This window comes from Bufo gargarizans, chromosome 4 (assembly GCF_014858855.1).
Source record: "Bufo gargarizans isolate SCDJY-AF-19 chromosome 4, ASM1485885v1, whole genome shotgun sequence".
Lineage (NCBI taxonomy): Eukaryota > Metazoa > Chordata > Amphibia > Anura > Bufonidae > Bufo > Bufo gargarizans.
Window position 1 is genome coordinate 386,896,267 of NC_058083.1, and position 16,493 is coordinate 386,912,759.

A 16,493-nucleotide genomic window follows, 5' to 3' on the forward strand; every position below is an offset into this window, starting at 1 on the left:
CTGAACAAGGAAGCCCCAGCAAGCTGGAGCATGCAAAAATTGCCAAAAAACTCAGTTTTGCTCCTCTCCACGGAAATCTTTAGTAAAAGGCGAAAGATTTATACGTTCTGAAGAGAAACCAGAGTATACATCGGGCAAGGGCTTCCTGGGTTCTTGGTGCCATCTCCTCGGACCTCAATTGGATCAAGGAGACCACCTGGGAGGAGTAGGCTGTCCATGGTCTAGACATGCAAATGAGGCCACTAAAAATCCTGCAAGAGCTAGAGAAGAACATTCTGTTTTTCAACCTGAACAAGGAAGCCCCAGCAAGCTGGAGCATGCAAAAATTGCCAAAAAACTCAGTTTTGCTCCTCTCCACGGAAATCTTTAGTAAAAGGCGAAAGATTTATCGTTCTGAAGAGAAACCAGAGTATACATCGGGCAAGGGCTTCCTGGGTTCTTGGTGCCATCTCCTCGGACCTCAATTGGATCAAGGAGACCACCTGGAGGAGTAGGCTGTCCATGGTCTAGACATGCAAATGAGGCCACTAAAAATCCTGCAAGAGCTAGAGAAGAACATTCTGTTTTTCAACCTGAACAAGGAAGCCCCAGCAAGCTGGAGCATGCAAAAATGCCAAAAAACTCAGCTTTGCTCCTCTCCACGGAAATCTTTAGTAAAAGGCGAAAGATTTATACGTTCTGAAGAGAAACCAGAGTATACATCGGGCAAGGGCTTCCTGGGTTCTTGGTGCCATCTCCTCGGACCTCAATTGGATCAAGGAGACCACCTGGGAGGAGTAGGCTGTCCATGGTCTAGACATGCAAATGAGGCCACTAAAAATCCTGCAAGAGCTAGGACACATTCTGTTTTTCAACCTGAACAAGGAAGCCCCAGCAAGCTGGAGCATGCAAAAATTGCCAAAAAACTCAGTTTTGCTCCTCCCACGGAAATCTTTAGTAAAAGGCGAAAGATTTTACGTTCTGAAGAGAAACCAGAGTATACATCGGGCAAGGGCTTCCTGGGTTCTTGGTGCCATCTCCTCGGACCTCAATTGGATCAAGGAGACCACCTGGGAGGAGTAGGCTGTCCATGGTCTAGACATGCAAATGAGGCCACTAAAAATCCTGCAAGAGCTAGAGAAGAACATTCTGTTTTTCAACCTGAACAAGGAAGCCCCAGCAAGCTGGAGCATGCAAAAATTGCCAAAAAACTCAGTTTTGCTCCTCTCCACGGAAATCTTTAGTAAAAGGCGAAAGATTTATACGTTCTGAAGAGAAACCAGAGTATACATCGGGCAAGGGCTTCCTGGGTTCTTGGTGCCATCTCCTCGGACCTCAATTGGATCAAGGAGACCACCTGGAGGAGTAGGCTGTCCATGGTCTAGACATGCAAATGAGGCCACTAAAAATCCTGCAAGAGCTAGAGAAAACATTCTGTTTTTCAACCTGAACAAGGAAGCCCCAGCAAGCTGGAGCATGCAAAAAACTCAGTTTTGCTCCTCTCCACGGAAATCTTTAGTAAAAGGCGAAAGATTTATACGTTCTGAAGAGAAACCAGAGTATACATCGGGCAAGGGCTTCCTGGGTTCTTGGTGCCATCTCCTCGGACCTCAATTGGATCAAGGAGACCACCTGGGAGGAGTAGGCTGTCCATGGTCTAGACATGCAAATGAGGCCACTAAAAACCTGCAAGAGCTAGGAAAGAACATTCTGTTTTTCAACCTGAACAAGGAAGCCCCAGCAAGCTGGAGCATGCAAAAATTGCCAAAAAACTCAGTTTTGCTCCTCTCCACGGAAATCTTTAGTAAAAGGCGAAAGATTTATACGTTCTGAAGAGAAACCAGAGTATACATCGGGCAAGGGCTTCCTGGGTTCTTGGTGCCATCTCCTCGGACCTCAATTGGATCAAGGAGACCACCTGGGAGGAGTAGGCTGTCCATGTCTAGACATGCAAATGAGGCCACTAAAAATCCTGCAAGAGCTAGAGAAGAACATTCTGTTTTTCAACCTGAACAAGGAAGCCCCAGCAAGCTGGAGCATGCAAAAATTGCCAAAAAACTCAGTTTTGCTCCTCTCCACGGAAATCTTTAGTAAAAGGCGAAAGATTTACGTTCTGAAGAGAAACCAGAGTATACATCGGGCAAGGGCTTCCTGGGTTCTTGGTGCTATGTTCTAGACATGCAAATGAGGCCACTAAAAATCCTGCAAGAGCCAGAGACAAACATTCTGTTTTTCAACCTTAACAAGGAAGCCCCAGCAAGCTGGAGCATGCAAAAATTGCCAAAAACTCAGTTTTGCTCCTCTCCACGGAAATCTTTAGTAAAAGGCGAAAGATTTATACGTTCTGAAGAGAAACCAGAGTATACATCGGGCAAGGGCTTCCTGGGTTCTTGGTGCCATCTCCTCGGACCTCAATTGGATCAAGGAAACCACCTGGGAGGAGTAGGCTGTCCATGTTAGACATGCAAATGAGGCCACTAAAAAGCCTGCAAGCTAGAGAAGAACATTCTGTTTTTCAACCTGAACAAGGAAGCCCCAGCAAGCTGGAGCATGCAAAAAAAAACTCAGTTTTGCTCCTCTCCACGGAAATCTTTAGTAAAAGGCGAAAGATTTATACGTTCTGAAGAGAAACCAGGTATACATCGGGCAAGGGCTTCCTGGGTTCTTGGTGTCTATGTTCTAACATGCAAATGAGGCCACTAAAAATCCTGCAAGAGCCAGAGACAAAACATCTGTTTTTCAACCTGAACAAGGAAGCCCAGCAAGCTGGAGCATGCAAAATTGCCAAAAACTCAGTTTTGCTCCTCTCCACGGAAATCTTTAGTAAAAGGCGAAAGATTTATACGTTTGAAGAGAAACCAGAATACATCGGGCAAGGGCTTCCTGGGTTCTTGGTGCCATCTCCCGGACCTCAATTGGATCAAGGAACCACCTGGAGGAGTAGGCTGTCCATGTTCTAGACATGCAAATGAGGCCACTAAAAAGCCTGCAAGAGATAGAGAAGAACATTCTGTTTTTCAACCTGAACAAGGAAGCCCCAGCAAGCTGGAGCATGCAAAAATTGCCAAAAACTCAGTTTTGCTCTCTCCACGGAATCTTTAGTAAAAGGCGAAAGATTTTACGTTCTGAAGAGAAACCAGAGTATACATAGGGCAAGGGCTTCCTGGGTTCTTGGTGCTATGTTCTAAACATGCAAATGAGGCCACTAAAATCCTGCAAGCCAGAGACAAACATTCTGTTTTTCAACCTTAACAAGGAAGCCCCAGCAAGCTGGAGCATGCAAAAATTGCCAAAAACTCAGTTTTGCTCCTCTCCACGGAAATCTTTAGTAAAAGGCGAAAGATTTATGGTTTTGAAGAGAAACCAGAATATACATCGGCAGGGCTTCCTGGGTTCTTGGTGCCATCTCCTCGACCTCATTGGATCAAGGAAACCACCTGGAGGAGTGCTGTCCATGTTCTAGACATGCAAATGAGGCCACTAAAAGCCTGCAAGAGATAGAAGAACATTCTTTTTTCAACCTGAACAAGGAAGCCCCAGCAAGCTGGAGCATGCAAAAATTGCCAAAAAACTCAGTTTTGCTCCTCTCCACGGAAATCTTTAGTAAAAGGCGAAAGATTTATACGTTCTGAAGAGAAACCAGAGTATACATCGAGCAAGGGCTTCCTGGGTTCTTGGTGCCATCTCCTCGGACCTCAATTGGATCATGGAGACCACCTGGGAGAAGTAGGCTGTCCATGGTCTAGACATGCAAATGAGGCCACTAAAAAGCCTGCAAGAGCTAGAGAAGAACATTCTGTTTTTCAACCTGAACAAGGAAGCCCCAGCAAGCTGGAGCATGCAAAAATTACCAAAAAACTCAGTTTTGCTCCTCTCCACGAAATCTTTAGTAAAAGGCGAAAGATTTATACGTTCTGAAGAGAAACCAGAGTATACATCAGGCAAGGCTTCCTGGTTCTTGGTGCCATCTTCTCGGACCTCAATTAGCACAAGGAGACCACCTGGAAGGAGGCTGTCCATGATCTAGACATGCAAATGAGGCCACTAAAAATCCTGCAAGAGCTAGAGAAGAACATCTGTTTTATAACCTGAACAAGGAAGCCCCAGCAAGCTGGAGCATGCAAAATTGCCAAAAACTCAGTTTTGCTCCTCTCCAACGGAAATCTTTAGTAAAAGGCGAAAGATTTTTACGTTCTGAAGAGAACCAGAGTATACATCGGGCAAGGGCTTCCTGGTTCTTGGTGCTATGTTCTAGACTGCAAAGAGGCCACTAAAATCCTGCAAGAGCCAGAGACAAACATTCTGTTTTTCAACCTTAACAAGGAAGCCCCAGCAAGCTGAAGCATGCAAAAATTGCCAAAAAACTCAGTTTTGCTCCTCTCCACGGAAATCTTTAGTAAAAGGCGAAAGATTTATACTTCTGAAGAGAAACCAGAGTATACATCGGGCAAGGGCTTCCTGGGTTCTTGGGCTATGTTCTAGACATGCAAATGAGGCCACTAAAATCCTGCAAGAGCCAGAGACAAACATTCTGTTTTCAACCTTAACAAGGAAGCCCCAGCAAGCTGGAGCATGCAAAATTGCCCAAAAACTCAGTTTTGCTCCTCTCCACGGAAATCTTTAGTAAAGCGAAAGATTTATACGTTCTGAAGAGAAACCAGAGTATACATCGGGCAAGGGCTTCCTGGGTTCTTGGTATCATCTCCTCGGACCTCAATTGGCACAAGGAAACCACCTGGGAGGAGTAGGCTGTCCATGTTCTAGACATGCAAATGAGGCCACTAAAAAGCCGCAAGAGCTAGAGAAGAACATTCTGTTTTCAACCTGAACAAGGAAGCCCCAGCAAGCTGGAGCATGCAAAAATTGCCAAAAAACTCAGTTTGCTCCTCTCCACGGAAATCTTTAGTAAAAGGCGAAAGATTTATACGTTCTGAAGAGAAACCAGAGTATACATCGGGCAAGGGCTTCCTGGGTTCTTGGTACCATCTCCTCGGACCTCAATTGGACAAGGAACCACCTGGGAGGAGTAGGCTGTCCAGGTCTAGACATGCAAATGAGGCCACTAAAAATCCTGCAAGAGCTAGAGAAGAACATTCTGTTTTTCAACCTGAACAAGGAAGCCCAGCAAGCTGGAGCATGCAAAAATTGCCAAAAAACTCAGTTTTGCTCCTCTCCACGGAAATCTTTAGTAAAAGGCGAAAGATTTATACGTTCTGAAGAGAAACCAGAGTATACATCGGGCAAGGGCTTCCTGGGTTCTTGGTGCCATCTCCTCGGACCTCAATTGGATCAAGGAACCACCTGGGAGGAGTAGGCTGTCCATGGTCTAGACATGCAAATGAGGCCATAAAAAGCCTGCACGAGCTAGAGAAGAACATTCTGTTTTTCAACCTGAACAAGGAAGCCCCAGCAAGCTGGAGCATGCAAAAATTGCCAAAAACTCAGTTTTGCTCCTCTCCACGGAAATCTTTAGTAAAAGGCGAAAGATTTATACGTTCTGAAGAGAAACCAGTATACATCGGGCAAGGGCTTCCTGGGTTTGGTGTCCATCTCCTCGGACCTCAATTGGATCAAGGAAACCAACCTGGGAGGAGTAGGCTGTCCATGTTCTAGAATGCAAATGAGGCCACTAAAAAGCCTGCAAGAGCTAGAGAAGAACATTGTCTTTTTCAACCTGAACAAGGAAGCCCCAGAAGCTGGAGCATGCAAAAATTGCCAAAAACTCAGTTTTGCTCCTCTCCACGGAAATCTTTAGTAAAGGCGAAAGATTTTACGTTCTGAAGAAAACCAGAGTATACATCGGGCAAGGGCTTCCTGGGTTCTTGGGCCATCTCCTCGGACCTCAATTGGATCAAGGAGACCACCTGGAGGAGTAGGCTGTCCATGGTCTAGCATGCAAATGAGGCCACTAAAAAGCCTGCAAGAGCTAGAGAAGAACATTCTGTTTTTCAACCTGAACAAGGAAGCCCCAGCAAGCTGGAGCATGCAAAAATTGCCCAAAAACTCAGTTTTGCTCCTCTCCACGGAAATCTTTAGTAAATGCGAAAGATTTATACGTTCTGAAGAGAAACCAGAGTATACATCGGGCAAGGGCTTCCTGGGTTCTTGGTGCCATCTCCTCGGACCTCAATTGGATCAAGGAGACCACCTGGGAGGAGTAGGCTGTCCATGGTCTAGACATGCAAATGAGGCCACTAAAAATCCTGCAAGAGCTAGAGAAGAACATTCTGTTTTTCAACCTGAACAAGGAAGCCCCAGCAAACTGGAGCATGCAAAAATTGCCAAAAACTCAGTTTTGCTCCTCTCCACGGAAATCTTTAGTAAAAGGCGAAAGATTTATACGTTCTGAAGAGAAACCAGAGTATACATCGGGCAAGGGCTTCCTGGGTTCTTGGTGCTATGTTCTAGACATGCAAATGAGGCCACTAAAATCCTGCAAGAGCCAGAGACAAACATTCTGTTTTTCAACCTGAACAAGGAAGCCCCAGCAAGCTGGAGCATGCAAAAATTGCCAAAAAACTCAGTTTTGCTCCTCTCCACGGAAATCTTTAGTAAAAGGCGAAAGATTTTTACGTTCTGAAGAGAAACCAGAGTATACATCGGGCAAGGGCTTCCTGGGTTCTTGGTGCTATGTTCTAGACATGCAAATGAGGCCACTAAAAATCCTGCAAGTGCCAGAGACAAACATTCTGTTTTTCAACCTTAACAAGGAAGCCCAGCAAGCTGGAGCATGCAAAAATTGCCAAAAAACTCAGTTTTGCTCTCCACGGAAATCTTTAGTAAAAGGCGAAAGATTTATACGTTCTGAAGAGAAACCAGAGTATCATCGGGCAAGGGCTTCCTGGGTTCTTGGTGCTATGTTCTAGACATGCAAATGAGGCCACTAAAAATCCTGCAAGAGCCAGAGACAAACATTCTGTTTTTCAAACCTTAACAAGGAAGCCCCAGCAAGCTGGAGCATGCAAAAATTGCCCAAAAACCAGTTTTGCTCCTCTCCACGGAAATCTTTAGTAAAAGGCGAAAGATTTATACTTCTGAAGAGAAACCAGAGTACATCGGGCAAGGGCTTCCTGGGTTCTTTCATCTCCTGGACCTCATTGGCACAAGGAAACACCTGGGAGGAGTAGGCTGTCCATGTTCTAGACATGCAAATGAGGCCACTAAAAAGCCTGCAAGAGCAGACAACATTCTGTTTTCAACCTGAACAAGGAAGCCCCAGCAAGCTGGAGCATGCAAAAATTGCCAAAAAACTCAGTTTTGCTCCTCTCCACGGAAATCTTTAGTAAAAGGCGAAAGATTTATACGTTCTGAAGAGAAACCAGAGTATACATCGGGCAAGGGCTTCCTGGGTTCTTGGTGCCATCTCCTCGGACCTCAATTGGATCAAGGAGACCACCTGGGAGGAGTAGGCTGTCCATGGTCTAGACATGCAAATGAGGCCACTAAAAATCCTGCAAGAGCTAGAGAAGAACATTCTGTTTTTCAACCTGAACAAGGAAGCCCCAGCAAGCTGGAGCATGCAAAAATTGCCAAAAAACTCAGTTTTGCTCCTCTCCACGGAAATCTTTAGTAAAAGGCGAAAGATTTATACGTTCTGAAGAGAAACCAGAGTATACATCGGGCAAGGGCTTCCTGGGTTCTTGGTGCCATCTCCTCGGACCTCAATTGGATCAAGGAGACCACCTGGAGGAGTAGGCTGTCCATGGTCTAGACATGCAAATGAGGCCACTAAAAATCCTGCAAGAGCTAGAGAAGAACATTCTGTTTTTCAACCTGAACAAGGAAGCCCCAGCAAGCTGGAGCATGCAAAAAAAACTCAGTTTTGCTCCTCTCCACGGAAATCTTTAGTAAAAGGCGAAAGATTTATACGTTCTGAAGAGAAACCAGAGTATACATCGGGCAAGGGCTTCCTGGGTTCTTGGTGCCATCTCCTCGGACCTCAATTGGATCAAGGAGACCACCTGGGAGGAGTAGGCTGTCCATGGTCTAGACATGCAAATGAGGCCACTAAAAATCCTGCAAGAGCTAGAGACAAACATTCTGTTTTTCAACCTGAACAAGGAAGCCCCAGCAAGCTGGAGCATGCAAAAATTGCCAAAAAACTCAGTTTTGCTCCTCTCCACGGAAATCTTTAGTAAAAGGCGAAAGATTTATACGTTCTGAAGAGAAACCAGAGTATACATCGGGCAAGGGCTTCCTGGGTTCTTGGTGCCATCTCCTCGGACCTCAATTGGATCAAGGAGACCACCTGGGAGGAGTAGGCTGTCCATGGTCTAGACATGCAAATGAGGCCACTAAAAATCCTGCAAGAGCTAGAGAAGAACATTCTGTTTTTCAACCTGAACAAGGAAGCCCCAGCAAGCTGGAGCATGCAAAAATTGCCAAAAAACTCAGTTTTGCTCCTCTCCACGGAAATCTTTAGTAAAAGGCGAAAGATTTATACGTTCTGAAGAGAAACCAGAGTATACATCGGGCAAGGGCTTCCTGGGTTCTTGGTGCCATCTCCTCGGACCTCAATTGGATCAAGGAGACCACCTGGAAGTAGGCTGTCCATGGTCTAGACATGCAAATGAGGCCACTAAAAATCCTGCAAGAGCTAGAGAAAAACATTCTGTTTTTCAACCTGAACAAGGAAGCCCCAGCAAGCTGGAGCATGCAAAAAAACTCAGTTTTGCTCCTCTCCACGGAAATCTTTAGTAAAAGGCGAAAGATTTATACGTTCTGAAGAGAAACCAGAGTATACATCGGGCAAGGGCTTCCTGGGTTCTTGGTGCCATCTCCTCGGACCTCAATTGGATCAAGGAGACCACCTGGGAGGAGTAGGCTGTCCATGGTCTAGACATGCAAATGAGGCCACTAAAAAGCCTGCAAGAGCTAGAGAAAACATTCTGTTTTTCAACCTGAACAAGGAAGCCCCAGCAAGCTGGAGCATGCAAAAATTGCCAAAAAACTCAGTTTTGCTCCTCTCCACGGAAATCTTTAGTAAAAGGCGAAAGATTTACGTTCTGAAGAGAAACCAGAGTATACATCGGGCAAGGGCTTCCTGGGTTCTTGGTGCCATCTCCTCGGACCTCAATTGGATCAAGGAGACCACCTGGGAGGAGTAGGCTGTCCATGGTCTAGACATGCAAATGAGGCCACTAAAAATCCTGCAAGAGCTAGAGAAGAACATTCTGTTTTTCAACCTGAACAAGGAAGCCCCCAAGCTGGAGCATGCAAAAATTGCCAAAAAACTCAGTTTTGCTCCTCTCCACGGAAATCTTTAGTAAAAGGCGAAAGATTTATACGTTCTGAAGAGAAACCAGAGTATACATCGGGCAAGGGCTTCCTGGGTTCTTGGTGCTATGTTCTAGACATGCAAATGAGGCCACTAAAAATCCTGCAAGAGCAGAGACAACATTCTGTTTTTCAACCTGAACAAGGAAGCCCCAGCAAGCTGGAGCATGCAAAAATTGCCAAAAAACTCAGTTTTGCTCCTCTCCACGGAAATCTTTAGTAAAAGGCGAAAGATTTATACGTTCTGAAGAGAAACCAGAGTATACATCGGGCAAGGGCTTCCTGGGTTCTTGGTGCCATCTCCTCGGACCTCAATTGGATCAAGGAGACCACCTGGAAGGAGTAGGCTGTCCATGTTCTAGACATGCAAATGAGGCCACTAAAAAGCCTGCAAGAGCTAGAGAAGAACATTCTGTTTTTCAACCTGAACAAGGAAGCCCCAGCAAGCTGGAGCATGCAAAAAAACTCAGTTTTGCTCCTCTCCACGGAAATCTTTAGTAAAAGGCGAAAGATTTATACGTTCTGAAGAGAAACCAGAGTATACATCGGGCAAGGGCTTCCTGGGTTCTTGGTGCTATGTTCTAAACATGCAAATGAGGCCATAAAAATCCTGCAAGAGCTAGAGAAAACATTCTGTTTTTCAACCTGAACAAGGAAGCCCCAGCAAGCTGGAGCATGCAAAAATTGCCAAAAACTCAGTTTTGCTCCTCTCCACGGAAATCTTTAGTAAAAGGCGAAAGATTTATGCGTTTGAAGAGAAACCAGAGTATACATCGGGCAAGGGCTTCCTGGGTTCTTGGTGCCATCTCCTCGGACCTCAATTGGATCAAGGAGACCACCTGGGAGGAGTAGGCTGTCCATGTCTAGACATGCAAATGAGGCCACTAAAAAGCCTGCAAGAGCTAGAGAACATTCTGTTTTTCAACCTGAACAAGGAAGCCCCAGCAAGCTGGAGCATGCAAAAATTGCCAAAAAACTCAGTTTTGCTCCTCTCCACGGAAATCTTTAGTAAAAGGCGAAAGATTTTACGTTCTGAAGAGAAACCAGAGTATACATCGGCAAGGGCTTCCTGGGTTCTTGGTGCTATGTTTCTAACATGCAAATGAGGCCACTAAAAACCTGCAAGAGCCAGAGAAAACATTCTGTTTTTCAACCTGAACAAGGAAGCCCCAGCAAGCTGGAGCATGCAAAAATTGCCAAAAACTCAGTTTTGCTCCTCTCCACGGAAATCTTTAGTAAAAGGCGAAAGATTTATACGTTTGAAGAGAAACCAGAGTATACATCGGGCAAGGGCTTCCTGGGTTCTTGGTGCCATCTCCTCGGACCTCAATTGGATCAAGGAAACCACCTGGGAGGAGTAGGCTGTCCATGTTCTAGACATGCAAATGAGGCCACTAAAAAGCCTGCAAGAGATAGAGAAGAACATTCTGTTTTCAACCTGAACAAGGAAGCCCCAGCAAGCTGGAGCATGCAAAAATTGCCAAAAAACTCAGTTTTGCTCCTCTCCACGGAAATCTTTAGTAAAAGGCGAAAGATTTATACGTTCTGAAGAGAAACCAGAGTATACATCTGCCCGATGGGCTTCCTGGGTTCTTGGTGCCATCTCCTCGGACCTCAATTGGATCATGGAGACCACCTGGAGAAGTAGGCTGTCCATGGTCTAGACATGCAAATGAGGCCACTAAAAAGCCTGCAAGAGCTAGAGAAGAACATTCTGTTTTTCAACCTGAACAAGGAAGCCCCAGCAAGCTGGAGCATGCAAAAATTACCAAAAAACTCAGTTTTGCTCCTCTCCACGGAAATCTTTAGTAAAAGGCGAAAGATTTATACGTTCTGAAGAGAAACCAGAGTATACATCAGGCAAGGGCTTCCTGGGTTCTTGGTGCCATCTTCTCGGACCTCAATTAGCACAAGGAGACCACCTGGAAGGAGTAGGCTGTCCATGATCTAGACATGCAAATGAGGCCACTAAAAATCCTGCAAGAGCTAGAGAAGAACATTCTGTTTTATAACCTGAACAAGGAAGCCCCAGCAAGCTGGAGCATGCAAAAATTGCCAAAAAACTCAGTTTTTGCTCCTCTCCACGGAAATCTTTAGTAAAAGGCGAAAGATTTTTACGTTCTGGATGAAAACCAGATATACATCGGGCAAGGCTTCCTGGGTTCTTGGTGCTATGTTCTAGACATGCAAATGAGGCCACTAAAAATCCTGCAAGAGCCAGAGACAAACATTCTGTTTTTCAACCTTAACAGGAAGCCCCAGCAAGCTGAAGCAAAAATTGCCAAAAACTCAGTTTTGCTCCTCTCCACGGAAATCTTTAGTAAAAGGCGAAAGATTTATACGTTCTGAAGAGAAACCAGAGTATAACAGGGGCAAGGGCTTCCTGGGTTCTTGGTGCTATGTTCTAGACATGCAAATGAGGCCACTAAAAATCCTGCAAGAGCCAAGACAAACATTCTGTTTTCAACCTTAACAAGGAAGCCCCGCAGCTGGAGCATGCAAAAATTGCCCAAAAACTCAGTTTTGCTCCTCTCCACGGAAATCTTTAGTAAAAGGCGAAAGATTTATACGTTCTGAAGAGAAACCAGAGTATACATCGGCAAGGGCTTCCTGGGTTCTTGGTATCATCTCCTCGGACCTCAATGGCACAAGGAAACCACCTGGAGGAGTAGGCTGTCCATGTTCTAGACATGCAAATGAGGCCACTAAAAAGCCTGCAAGAGCTAGAGAAGAACATTCGTTTTTCAACCTGAACAAGGAAGCCCCAGCAAGCTGGAGCATGCAAAAATTGCCAAAAAACTCAGTTTGCTCCTCTCCACGGAAATCTTTAGTAAAGGCGAAAGATTTATACGTTCTGAGAGAAACCAGAGTATACATCGGGCAAGGGCTTCCTGGGTTCTGGTACCATCTCCTCGACCTCAATTGGCACAAGGAAACCACTGGGAGGAGTAGGCTGTCCAGTCTAGACATGCAAATGAGGCCACTAAAAGTCCTGCACGAGCTAGAGAAGAACATTCTGTTTTCAACCTGACAAGGAAGCCCCAGCAAGCTGGAGCATGCAAAATTGCCAAAAAACTCAGTTTTGCTCCTCTCCACGGAAATCTTTAGTAAAAGGCGAAAGATTTATACGTTCTGAAGAGAAACCAGAGTATACATCGGGCAAGGGCTTCCTGGGTTCTTGGTGCCATCTCCTCGGACCTCAATTGGATCAAGGAAACCACCTGGAGGAGTAGGCTGTCCATGGTCTAGACATGCAAATGAGGCCACTAAAAAGCCTGCAAGAGCTAGAGAAGAACATTCTGTTTTTCAACCTGAACAAGGAAGCCCCAGCAAGCTGGAGCATGCAAAAATTGCCAAAAAACTCAGTTTTGCTCCTCTCCACGGAAATCTTTAGTAAAAGGCGAAAGATTTATACGTTCTGAAGAGAAACCAGAGTATACATCGGGCAAGGGCTTCCTGGGTTCTTGGTGCCATCTCCTCGGACCTCAATTGGATCAAGGAGACCACCTGGGAGGAGTAGGCTGTCCATGTCTAGACATGCAAATGAGGCCACTAAAAAGCCTGCAAGAGCTAGAGAGAACATTCTTTTTTCAACCTGAACAAGGAAGCCCCAGCAAGCTGGAGCATGCAAAAATTGCCAAAAAACTCAGTTTTGCTCCTCTCCACGGAAATCTTTAGTAAAAGGCGAAAGATTTATACGTTCTGAAGAAAACCAGAGTATACATCGGGCAAGGGCTTCCTGGGTTCTTGGTGCCATCTCCTCGGACCTCAATTGGATCAAGGAGCCACCTGGGAAGTAGGCTGTCCATGGTCTAGACATGCAAATGAGGCCACTAAAAAGCCTGCAAGAGCTAGAGAAGAACATTCTGTTTTTCAACCTGAACAAGGAAGCCCCAGCAAGCTGGAGCATGCAAAAATTGCCAAAAAACTCAGTTTTGCTCCTCTCACGGAAATCTTTAGTAAAAGGCGAAAGATTTATACGTTCTGAAGAGAAACCAGAGTATACATCGGGCAAGGGCTTCCTGGTTCTTGGTGCCATCTCCTCGGACCTCAATTGGATCAAGGAGACCACCTGGAGGAGTAGGCTGTCCATGTCTAGACATGCAAATGAGGCCACTAAAACTGCAAGAGCTAGAGAAGAACATTCTGTTTTTCAACCTGAACAAGGAAGCCCAGCAAGCTGGAGCATGCAAAAATTGCCAAAAAACTCAGTTTTGCTCCTCTCCACGGAAATCTTTAGTAAAAGGCGAAAGATTTTACGTTCTGAAGAGAAACCAGAGTATACATCGGGCAAGGGCTTCCTGGGTTCTTGGTGCTATGTTCTAGACATGCAAATGAGGCCACTAAAAATCCTGCAAGAGCCAGAGACAAACATTCTGTTTTTCAACCTTAACAAGGAAGCCCCAGCAAGCTGGAGCATGCAAAAATTGCCAAAAAACTCAGTTTTGCTCCTCTCCACGGAAATCTTTAGTAAAAGGCGAAAGATTTATACGTTCTGAAGAGAAACCAGAGTATACATCGGGCAAGGGCTTCCTGGGTTCTTGGTGCCATCTCCTCGGACCTCAATTGGATCAAGGAGACCACCTGGGAGGAGTAGGCTGTCCATGGTCTAGACATGCAAATGAGGCCACTAAAAATCCTGCAAGAGCTAGAGAAGAACATTCTGTTTTTCAACCTGAACAAGGAAGCCCCAGCAAGCTGGAGCATGCAAAAATTGCCAAAAACTCAGTTTTGCTCCTCTCCACGGAAATCTTTAGTAAAAGGCGAAAGATTTATACGTTCTGAAGAGAAACCAGAGTATACATCGGGCAAGGGCTTCCTGGGTTCTTGGGCCATCTCCTCGGACCTCAATTGGACAAGGAGACCACCTGGAGGAGTAGGCTGTCCATGTTCTAGACATGCAAATGAGGCCACTAAAAATCCTGCAAGAGCTAGAGAAGAACATTCTGTTTTTCAACCTGAACAAGGAAGCCCCAGCAAGCTGGAGCATGCAAAAATTGCCAAACAACTCAGTTTGCTCCTCTCCACGGAAATCTTTAGTAAAAGGCGAAAGATTTATACGTTCTGAAGAGAAACCAGAGTATACATCGGGCAAGGGCTTCCTGGGTTCTTGGTGCCATCTCCTCGGACCTCAATTGGATCAAGGAGACCACCTGGGAGGAAGGCTGTCCATGGTCTAGACATGCAAATGAGGCCACTAAAAACCTGCAAGAGCTAGAGAAGAACATTCTGTTTTTCAACCTGAACAAGGAAGCCCCAGCAAGCTGGAGCATGCAAAAATTGCCAAAAAACTCAGTTTGCTCCTCTCCACGGAAATCTTTAGTAAAAGGCGAAAGATTTTTACATTCTAAAGAGAAACCAGAGTATACATCGGGCAAGGGCTTCCTGGGTTCTTGGTGCTATGTTCTAGACATGCAAATGAGGCCACTAAAAATTCTGCAAGAGCCAGAGACAAACATTCTGTTTTTCAACCTGAACAAGGAAGCCCCAACAAGCTGGAGCATACAAAAATTGCCAAAAAACTCAGTTTTGCTCCTCTCCACGGAAATCTTAGTAAAAGGCGAAAGATTTATACGTTTGAAGAGAAACCAGAGTATACATCGGGCAAGGGCTTCCTGGGTTCTTGGTGCCATCTCCTCGGACCTCAATGGATCAAGGAGACCACCTGAGGAGAAGGCTGTCCATGTCTAGACATGCAAATGAGGCCACTAAAAAGCCTGCAAGAGCTAGAGAAGAACATTCTGTTTTTCAACCTGAACAAGGAAGCCCCAGCAAGCTGGAGCATGCAAAAATTGCCAAAAAAACTCAGTTTTGCTCCTCTCCACGGAAATCTTAGTAAAGGCGAAAGATTTATACGTTCTGAAGAGAAACCAAGTATACATCGGGCAAGGGCTTCCTGGGTTCTTGGTGCCATCTCCTCGGACCTCAATTGGATCAAGGAGACCATGGAAGGAGTAGGCTGTCCATGTTCTAGACATGCAAATGAGGCACTAAAAACCTGCAAGAGCTAGAGAAAACATTCTGTTTTTCAACCTGAACAAGGAAACCCCAGCAAGCTGGAGCATGCAAAAAAACTCAGTTTTGCTCCACTCCACGGAAATCTTTAGTAAAAGGCGAAGATTTTACGTTCTGAAGAAAACCAGAGTATACATCGGGCAAGGGCTTCCTGGGTTTCTTGGTGCCATCTCCTCGGACCTCAATTGGATCAAGAGACCACCTGGGAGGGTAGCTGTCCATGGTCTAGACAGCAAATGAGGCCACTAAAAATCCTGCAAGACTAGAGACAAACATTCTGTTTTTCAACCTGAACAAGGAAGCCCCAGCAAGCTGGAGCATGCAAAAATTGCCAAAAACTCAATTTGCTCCTCTCCACGGAAATCTTTAGTAAAAGGCGAAAGATTTATACGTTCTGAAGAGAAACCAGAGTATACATCGGGCAAGGGCTTCCTGGGTTCTTGTGCCATCTCCTCGGACCTCAATTGCACAAGGACCACCTGGAAGAGTAGGCTGTCCATGTCTAGACATGCAAATGAGGCACTAAAAATCCTGCAAGAGCTAGAGACAAACATTCTGTTTTTCAACCTGAACAAGGAAGCCCCAGCAAGCTGGCATGCAAAAAACTCAGTTTTGCTCCTCTCCACGGAAATCTTTAGTAAAAGGCGAAAGATTTATACGTTCTGAAGAGAAACAGAGATACATCGGGCAAGGGCTTCCTGGGTTCTTGGTGCCATCTCCTCGGACCTCAATTGGATCAAGACCACCTGGGAGTAGCTGTCCATGTTCTAGACATGCAAATGAGCCACTAAAAGCCTGCAAGAGCTAGAGAAGAACATTCTGTTTTTCAACCTGAACAAGGAAGCCCCAGCAAGCTGGACATGCAAAATTGCCAAAAAACTCAGTTTTGCTCCTCTCCACGGAAATCTTTAGTAAAAGGCGAAAGATTTTTACGTTCTGAAGAGAAACCAGAGTATACATCGGGCAAGGGCTTCCTGGGTTCTTGGTGCTATGTTCTAGACATGCAAATGAGGCCACTAAAATTCCTGCAAGAGCCAGAGACAACATTCTGTTTTTCAACCTTAACAAGGAAGCCCCAGCAAGCTGGAGCATGCAAAAATTGCCAAAAACTCAGTTTTGCTCCTCTCCACGGAAATCTTTAGTAAAAGGCGAAAGATTATACGTTCTGAAGAGAAACCAGAGTATACATCGGCAAGGGCTTCCTGGGTTCTTGGTGCCATCTC

The 16,493-nt window shown here is 45.5% G+C and overlaps 55 non-coding genes and 7 pseudogenes across 55 annotated transcripts; all 62 read right to left on the reverse strand.

The window, feature by feature from the left end:
• Positions 1-11: 11 nt before the first annotated feature.
• Positions 12-127, reverse strand: LOC122936399. The gene has a single exon (XR_006388928.1). It is a non-coding gene; the product is annotated as a U5 spliceosomal RNA (small nuclear RNA).
• A 171-nt stretch (positions 128-298) lies between these two features.
• On the reverse strand, positions 299-413 carry LOC122936702. Its single transcript, XR_006389218.1, has one exon. It is a non-coding gene; the product is annotated as a U5 spliceosomal RNA (small nuclear RNA).
• Positions 414-583: 170 nt separating this feature from the next.
• LOC122936678 lies at positions 584-698 on the reverse strand. The gene has a single exon (XR_006389195.1). It is a non-coding gene; the product is annotated as a U5 spliceosomal RNA (small nuclear RNA).
• Positions 699-866: 168 nt separating this feature from the next.
• Positions 867-980, reverse strand: LOC122936914. The gene has a single exon (XR_006389383.1). It is a non-coding gene; the product is annotated as a U5 spliceosomal RNA (small nuclear RNA).
• Positions 981-1,151: 171 nt separating this feature from the next.
• LOC122936400 lies at positions 1,152-1,267 on the reverse strand. The gene has a single exon (XR_006388929.1). It is a non-coding gene; the product is annotated as a U5 spliceosomal RNA (small nuclear RNA).
• A 169-nt stretch (positions 1,268-1,436) lies between these two features.
• Positions 1,437-1,542, reverse strand: LOC122936897 (annotated as a pseudogene).
• Positions 1,543-1,712: 170 nt separating this feature from the next.
• LOC122936403 lies at positions 1,713-1,828 on the reverse strand. Its single transcript, XR_006388931.1, has one exon. It is a non-coding gene; the product is annotated as a U5 spliceosomal RNA (small nuclear RNA).
• A 170-nt stretch (positions 1,829-1,998) lies between these two features.
• On the reverse strand, positions 1,999-2,112 carry LOC122936768. Its single transcript, XR_006389281.1, has one exon. It is a non-coding gene; the product is annotated as a U5 spliceosomal RNA (small nuclear RNA).
• A 116-nt stretch (positions 2,113-2,228) lies between these two features.
• On the reverse strand, positions 2,229-2,343 carry LOC122936563. The gene has a single exon (XR_006389085.1). It is a non-coding gene; the product is annotated as a U5 spliceosomal RNA (small nuclear RNA).
• Positions 2,344-2,510: 167 nt separating this feature from the next.
• On the reverse strand, positions 2,511-2,618 carry LOC122936942 (annotated as a pseudogene).
• Positions 2,619-2,733: 115 nt separating this feature from the next.
• On the reverse strand, positions 2,734-2,846 carry LOC122936929. The gene has a single exon (XR_006389390.1). It is a non-coding gene; the product is annotated as a U5 spliceosomal RNA (small nuclear RNA).
• A 166-nt stretch (positions 2,847-3,012) lies between these two features.
• On the reverse strand, positions 3,013-3,124 carry LOC122936963. The gene has a single exon (XR_006389412.1). It is a non-coding gene; the product is annotated as a U5 spliceosomal RNA (small nuclear RNA).
• Positions 3,125-3,237: 113 nt separating this feature from the next.
• LOC122936835 lies at positions 3,238-3,351 on the reverse strand. Its single transcript, XR_006389339.1, has one exon. It is a non-coding gene; the product is annotated as a U5 spliceosomal RNA (small nuclear RNA).
• Positions 3,352-3,511: 160 nt separating this feature from the next.
• Positions 3,512-3,627, reverse strand: LOC122936404. Its single transcript, XR_006388932.1, has one exon. It is a non-coding gene; the product is annotated as a U5 spliceosomal RNA (small nuclear RNA).
• Positions 3,628-3,798: 171 nt separating this feature from the next.
• Positions 3,799-3,913, reverse strand: LOC122936757. Its single transcript, XR_006389270.1, has one exon. It is a non-coding gene; the product is annotated as a U5 spliceosomal RNA (small nuclear RNA).
• Positions 3,914-4,078: 165 nt separating this feature from the next.
• Positions 4,079-4,192, reverse strand: LOC122936948. Its single transcript, XR_006389403.1, has one exon. It is a non-coding gene; the product is annotated as a U5 spliceosomal RNA (small nuclear RNA).
• A 112-nt stretch (positions 4,193-4,304) lies between these two features.
• On the reverse strand, positions 4,305-4,419 carry LOC122936751. Its single transcript, XR_006389265.1, has one exon. It is a non-coding gene; the product is annotated as a U5 spliceosomal RNA (small nuclear RNA).
• Positions 4,420-4,532: 113 nt separating this feature from the next.
• Positions 4,533-4,645, reverse strand: LOC122936946. The gene has a single exon (XR_006389401.1). It is a non-coding gene; the product is annotated as a U5 spliceosomal RNA (small nuclear RNA).
• A 169-nt stretch (positions 4,646-4,814) lies between these two features.
• Positions 4,815-4,929, reverse strand: LOC122936665. Its single transcript, XR_006389183.1, has one exon. It is a non-coding gene; the product is annotated as a U5 spliceosomal RNA (small nuclear RNA).
• A 167-nt stretch (positions 4,930-5,096) lies between these two features.
• Positions 5,097-5,212, reverse strand: LOC122936638. Its single transcript, XR_006389157.1, has one exon. It is a non-coding gene; the product is annotated as a U5 spliceosomal RNA (small nuclear RNA).
• Positions 5,213-5,381: 169 nt separating this feature from the next.
• Positions 5,382-5,496, reverse strand: LOC122936772. Its single transcript, XR_006389284.1, has one exon. It is a non-coding gene; the product is annotated as a U5 spliceosomal RNA (small nuclear RNA).
• Positions 5,497-5,664: 168 nt separating this feature from the next.
• LOC122936988 lies at positions 5,665-5,775 on the reverse strand. The gene has a single exon (XR_006389430.1). It is a non-coding gene; the product is annotated as a U5 spliceosomal RNA (small nuclear RNA).
• Positions 5,776-5,943: 168 nt separating this feature from the next.
• LOC122936855 lies at positions 5,944-6,058 on the reverse strand. The gene has a single exon (XR_006389354.1). It is a non-coding gene; the product is annotated as a U5 spliceosomal RNA (small nuclear RNA).
• Positions 6,059-6,229: 171 nt separating this feature from the next.
• Positions 6,230-6,344, reverse strand: LOC122936486. Its single transcript, XR_006389008.1, has one exon. It is a non-coding gene; the product is annotated as a U5 spliceosomal RNA (small nuclear RNA).
• A 115-nt stretch (positions 6,345-6,459) lies between these two features.
• On the reverse strand, positions 6,460-6,575 carry LOC122936526. Its single transcript, XR_006389049.1, has one exon. It is a non-coding gene; the product is annotated as a U5 spliceosomal RNA (small nuclear RNA).
• Positions 6,576-6,690: 115 nt separating this feature from the next.
• LOC122936907 lies at positions 6,691-6,803 on the reverse strand. The gene has a single exon (XR_006389376.1). It is a non-coding gene; the product is annotated as a U5 spliceosomal RNA (small nuclear RNA).
• A 116-nt stretch (positions 6,804-6,919) lies between these two features.
• On the reverse strand, positions 6,920-7,033 carry LOC122936909. Its single transcript, XR_006389378.1, has one exon. It is a non-coding gene; the product is annotated as a U5 spliceosomal RNA (small nuclear RNA).
• A 157-nt stretch (positions 7,034-7,190) lies between these two features.
• Positions 7,191-7,306, reverse strand: LOC122936405. The gene has a single exon (XR_006388933.1). It is a non-coding gene; the product is annotated as a U5 spliceosomal RNA (small nuclear RNA).
• A 171-nt stretch (positions 7,307-7,477) lies between these two features.
• Positions 7,478-7,593, reverse strand: LOC122936406. Its single transcript, XR_006388934.1, has one exon. It is a non-coding gene; the product is annotated as a U5 spliceosomal RNA (small nuclear RNA).
• A 170-nt stretch (positions 7,594-7,763) lies between these two features.
• On the reverse strand, positions 7,764-7,871 carry LOC122936852 (annotated as a pseudogene).
• A 171-nt stretch (positions 7,872-8,042) lies between these two features.
• LOC122936407 lies at positions 8,043-8,158 on the reverse strand. The gene has a single exon (XR_006388935.1). It is a non-coding gene; the product is annotated as a U5 spliceosomal RNA (small nuclear RNA).
• A 171-nt stretch (positions 8,159-8,329) lies between these two features.
• On the reverse strand, positions 8,330-8,445 carry LOC122936409. The gene has a single exon (XR_006388936.1). It is a non-coding gene; the product is annotated as a U5 spliceosomal RNA (small nuclear RNA).
• Positions 8,446-8,613: 168 nt separating this feature from the next.
• LOC122936880 lies at positions 8,614-8,720 on the reverse strand (annotated as a pseudogene).
• A 170-nt stretch (positions 8,721-8,890) lies between these two features.
• Positions 8,891-9,004, reverse strand: LOC122936770. The gene has a single exon (XR_006389282.1). It is a non-coding gene; the product is annotated as a U5 spliceosomal RNA (small nuclear RNA).
• Positions 9,005-9,175: 171 nt separating this feature from the next.
• Positions 9,176-9,289, reverse strand: LOC122936592. The gene has a single exon (XR_006389113.1). It is a non-coding gene; the product is annotated as a U5 spliceosomal RNA (small nuclear RNA).
• A 114-nt stretch (positions 9,290-9,403) lies between these two features.
• Positions 9,404-9,519, reverse strand: LOC122936410. The gene has a single exon (XR_006388937.1). It is a non-coding gene; the product is annotated as a U5 spliceosomal RNA (small nuclear RNA).
• A 171-nt stretch (positions 9,520-9,690) lies between these two features.
• LOC122936881 lies at positions 9,691-9,797 on the reverse strand (annotated as a pseudogene).
• A 114-nt stretch (positions 9,798-9,911) lies between these two features.
• LOC122936636 lies at positions 9,912-10,025 on the reverse strand. The gene has a single exon (XR_006389155.1). It is a non-coding gene; the product is annotated as a U5 spliceosomal RNA (small nuclear RNA).
• A 167-nt stretch (positions 10,026-10,192) lies between these two features.
• LOC122936733 lies at positions 10,193-10,307 on the reverse strand. Its single transcript, XR_006389248.1, has one exon. It is a non-coding gene; the product is annotated as a U5 spliceosomal RNA (small nuclear RNA).
• A 113-nt stretch (positions 10,308-10,420) lies between these two features.
• On the reverse strand, positions 10,421-10,534 carry LOC122936619. The gene has a single exon (XR_006389139.1). It is a non-coding gene; the product is annotated as a U5 spliceosomal RNA (small nuclear RNA).
• A 170-nt stretch (positions 10,535-10,704) lies between these two features.
• LOC122936411 lies at positions 10,705-10,820 on the reverse strand. Its single transcript, XR_006388938.1, has one exon. It is a non-coding gene; the product is annotated as a U5 spliceosomal RNA (small nuclear RNA).
• Positions 10,821-10,992: 172 nt separating this feature from the next.
• LOC122936414 lies at positions 10,993-11,108 on the reverse strand. Its single transcript, XR_006388941.1, has one exon. It is a non-coding gene; the product is annotated as a U5 spliceosomal RNA (small nuclear RNA).
• A 171-nt stretch (positions 11,109-11,279) lies between these two features.
• Positions 11,280-11,396, reverse strand: LOC122936945. The gene has a single exon (XR_006389400.1). It is a non-coding gene; the product is annotated as a U5 spliceosomal RNA (small nuclear RNA).
• A 111-nt stretch (positions 11,397-11,507) lies between these two features.
• Positions 11,508-11,620, reverse strand: LOC122936810. The gene has a single exon (XR_006389317.1). It is a non-coding gene; the product is annotated as a U5 spliceosomal RNA (small nuclear RNA).
• Positions 11,621-11,734: 114 nt separating this feature from the next.
• LOC122936650 lies at positions 11,735-11,848 on the reverse strand. The gene has a single exon (XR_006389169.1). It is a non-coding gene; the product is annotated as a U5 spliceosomal RNA (small nuclear RNA).
• A 167-nt stretch (positions 11,849-12,015) lies between these two features.
• Positions 12,016-12,128, reverse strand: LOC122936964. Its single transcript, XR_006389413.1, has one exon. It is a non-coding gene; the product is annotated as a U5 spliceosomal RNA (small nuclear RNA).
• Positions 12,129-12,292: 164 nt separating this feature from the next.
• LOC122936693 lies at positions 12,293-12,407 on the reverse strand. The gene has a single exon (XR_006389210.1). It is a non-coding gene; the product is annotated as a U5 spliceosomal RNA (small nuclear RNA).
• A 170-nt stretch (positions 12,408-12,577) lies between these two features.
• LOC122936412 lies at positions 12,578-12,693 on the reverse strand. Its single transcript, XR_006388939.1, has one exon. It is a non-coding gene; the product is annotated as a U5 spliceosomal RNA (small nuclear RNA).
• A 168-nt stretch (positions 12,694-12,861) lies between these two features.
• Positions 12,862-12,976, reverse strand: LOC122936762. The gene has a single exon (XR_006389275.1). It is a non-coding gene; the product is annotated as a U5 spliceosomal RNA (small nuclear RNA).
• Positions 12,977-13,144: 168 nt separating this feature from the next.
• Positions 13,145-13,259, reverse strand: LOC122936756. Its single transcript, XR_006389269.1, has one exon. It is a non-coding gene; the product is annotated as a U5 spliceosomal RNA (small nuclear RNA).
• Positions 13,260-13,423: 164 nt separating this feature from the next.
• Positions 13,424-13,538, reverse strand: LOC122936833. Its single transcript, XR_006389337.1, has one exon. It is a non-coding gene; the product is annotated as a U5 spliceosomal RNA (small nuclear RNA).
• A 116-nt stretch (positions 13,539-13,654) lies between these two features.
• LOC122936413 lies at positions 13,655-13,770 on the reverse strand. Its single transcript, XR_006388940.1, has one exon. It is a non-coding gene; the product is annotated as a U5 spliceosomal RNA (small nuclear RNA).
• Positions 13,771-13,941: 171 nt separating this feature from the next.
• LOC122936565 lies at positions 13,942-14,056 on the reverse strand. Its single transcript, XR_006389087.1, has one exon. It is a non-coding gene; the product is annotated as a U5 spliceosomal RNA (small nuclear RNA).
• Positions 14,057-14,224: 168 nt separating this feature from the next.
• LOC122936679 lies at positions 14,225-14,339 on the reverse strand. Its single transcript, XR_006389196.1, has one exon. It is a non-coding gene; the product is annotated as a U5 spliceosomal RNA (small nuclear RNA).
• A 168-nt stretch (positions 14,340-14,507) lies between these two features.
• LOC122936797 lies at positions 14,508-14,622 on the reverse strand. The gene has a single exon (XR_006389308.1). It is a non-coding gene; the product is annotated as a U5 spliceosomal RNA (small nuclear RNA).
• Positions 14,623-14,738: 116 nt separating this feature from the next.
• LOC122936801 lies at positions 14,739-14,852 on the reverse strand. The gene has a single exon (XR_006389312.1). It is a non-coding gene; the product is annotated as a U5 spliceosomal RNA (small nuclear RNA).
• A 167-nt stretch (positions 14,853-15,019) lies between these two features.
• Positions 15,020-15,133, reverse strand: LOC122936978. The gene has a single exon (XR_006389424.1). It is a non-coding gene; the product is annotated as a U5 spliceosomal RNA (small nuclear RNA).
• A 166-nt stretch (positions 15,134-15,299) lies between these two features.
• LOC122937010 lies at positions 15,300-15,403 on the reverse strand (annotated as a pseudogene).
• Positions 15,404-15,570: 167 nt separating this feature from the next.
• LOC122936676 lies at positions 15,571-15,684 on the reverse strand. The gene has a single exon (XR_006389193.1). It is a non-coding gene; the product is annotated as a U5 spliceosomal RNA (small nuclear RNA).
• A 165-nt stretch (positions 15,685-15,849) lies between these two features.
• LOC122936990 lies at positions 15,850-15,951 on the reverse strand (annotated as a pseudogene).
• A 163-nt stretch (positions 15,952-16,114) lies between these two features.
• Positions 16,115-16,226, reverse strand: LOC122936827. Its single transcript, XR_006389331.1, has one exon. It is a non-coding gene; the product is annotated as a U5 spliceosomal RNA (small nuclear RNA).
• A 115-nt stretch (positions 16,227-16,341) lies between these two features.
• LOC122936799 lies at positions 16,342-16,455 on the reverse strand. The gene has a single exon (XR_006389310.1). It is a non-coding gene; the product is annotated as a U5 spliceosomal RNA (small nuclear RNA).
• Positions 16,456-16,493: the final 38 nt, after the last annotated feature.